Genomic DNA, 2,695 nt, shown 5'->3' on the forward strand with positions numbered 1-2,695 from the left:
ATAAGGAATCCACCATTCATAGCATTTTCTTTTATTTTATAAGACTCTTTTTTTATCATAGACATTGCTTTCATAAACATTTATTTGGAGTCAATGCTTTCAAGTCAAACTTTATTGAAAATATAGTAAAACTAGGTGGGTTCAAGTCACTTCAACTTTCAAATATGAAAGTAAGTGAAATTTGCATAAATACTTTAAAATCCATCAATTAAAAATTATGTTTTAAACAACCCACCATAAATTTCAAGAACTTTTAAAGAGCTAAATAGAGAAAATATTTGCAAACCATCAATTCATACATATGAAATCATTTTGCATCAAAATAGACCAATAATTATTAGTTTAACCATGATTCATGCTATTAGATAGAAATAAGAGTTACCCATAAAAAAATAATACTTGAAATCAAGAGATTTATTTGAAAGAGTTTTGGACTACATGGGTAAAAGAACCCGTGGATAAACACCCACATATCTTAGAGTAAATCTTAAAGAAAATAAACATAATTTATCACATAATCAAAATATTTTAGGCATGAGAGTGAAAGGATTACTCTCATTGAAGCCTTTCATACCTAGAATCTGAAGCTTTACTCAGAATCGAAGGCATTAATGAACACTCTTGAATCCTAGCTTTTCTCCCCGCCGGAGCATTTTGTGTACTACTCGGAGTATATAAATTATTGGAATAGTATTTCTACACTACTAAGAACTAAAACTATATTTTGAAAAAAAGTAAAGAAGTGTATAGAGAGAAGAGTTGCTTGAGAAAGCTTGATGAACAAAATAATAAAATAAGGTGAATATTTATAGGTGAGAAGAAAAGACCAAACAATAATTAAAATAATTATAAAGAAAAATATAAAAACTTAATGGAGGATTGTGACGTCATGGGTGATGTCAAATGGAGGACTATTGATGTCATGGGTGATGTCAAATGGATCTAGATCTTTTATGGTTGGTGAGATGAATCTTCTTTTTCGGAGCTACGTTTGAATAAGATAACTTCCTAATTAGATTTGATGTCTATATGAATTGTAGCTATAGAAGTCTTCTTTCAGGTCATTCAAGAATCAACTGATTTGGAGCATTATACAGTGAGATATGATTTTTCTTCTGCAAATACTCCATTTCGTCACATCACCAGATCTTAAAAAGATTAATTTATTTGACCTACTTAGCCTCTAAATATTAAGCTGTGGTCTTTATAAAAGTTGTAGGTAATGATGTTGGGTTTATTCAAAAATTTAAATCACCTAATTTAGACCATCTTAGGAAATTTTATACCCAAAATACATAAGCAGTATCATTTTCATCAAAAATTGAAACACTATATATAATGTTTTTAAGGGGTGTTACAATCTCATTTCAAGACGAATGTTTTCAAGGGGGAGATATTATAAGACCCCGCAAGTCGAAAAGTCAAAACCAAGGAAAAAATTCACAAATTTTGAACTGAACCCAAATATACGACTGTCTCTATGAGCCATAGAAGTTTACATGACCTGTAGAAACAAGTCATGGAGGGAGTTGTTATTGTAAGTCATGACCAACCGTAAAGGGAGGTCCTACGACTCACTGTTATAACCCGTTCTCACCCAGATGACCCATAGACACAGCTCGTGGGAAGACTTCAGAGCCAAGTTTCAAGGGTCCCTCGAGGTCAAGTGCATGACTTGACTGGATGACCCATAAGAACTATTACGAGTCATAGAAACGACTCATAACCAAAGTCCTAAGACTCTCAAATTTGTAGATTTTGGGGAACAGCAGGACGAGCTAACAAGACAAACGTAGCCAAGATGACGAGCCATAAATCTTATCCGTTCCAAAACTTCAGACTCGAATTTCAGACCTTTTCTCATACATGCAGGGCGAGTCATTTACTAAGATGACCCATAGAAAGGGATCCGTAGGTTTAACTTTCAAATTTTAATGAAGGGCAATTGTATCTTTTCTCAAGTTCGGTTCAATGAACCTAGACATTTTTATGATCAAGTTCAAAGTTTATACATATTCAATTCTTCAAATTTCCCTCCTATTCAATTTATTCTCCTAAAATTTTGTGGAGGCCTTAATGACTATAATCGAACCTATCCAATTTTTACGGTACGATGGTTGGTTTTTCATGGCCTACCTATGCATGGATCAGGTATATCATAGCGAATTCAGATCCCAAAGATAGTAAGTATTTTCTTTCTTATGAACGAAAGTTTTTTTCAAAGATCATTTTTTATTGTACTTGTTCTATTAGTCAAATCCTTCATTTTTATTTCTATCAGTGAAGTTTTCTAAGGCAAGAAAAAAAAATCTCAAGGTTTCTTCTTCAAGCTAAAGCTAGGGTTTCCAGATTTATACAAGGTTTCTTCTTCAATTCTTATAGAATTCTAGCAAGGTATGTGGGGATTGATTCATGGGCTCTTTTCACCCATGAAGTCCCAAAGATTCCTCATGTTTTTATTCAATTTTCAATTGATTATGAACCCTAGTTTTGATGAATTGCATTGGGCTGGTTTGATTTCATTTTTAATGTTATCAATGATCTTTATATACATGTCCCCATATGAATTGCATGATTTCAAGTTGAATAATTGATGCCCGTGCATAAAGCTATATATTCAAGCTATGATTATGAAGTTAAGATGAGTTTATGAGTTCATCATAAGTTAAATGATTTTCAATCAAAGTTTTATATG

The sequence above is a fragment of the Solanum dulcamara genome, chromosome 12 (assembly GCF_947179165.1).
Source record: "Solanum dulcamara chromosome 12, daSolDulc1.2, whole genome shotgun sequence".
Taxonomy (NCBI): Eukaryota; Viridiplantae; Streptophyta; class Magnoliopsida; order Solanales; family Solanaceae; genus Solanum; species Solanum dulcamara.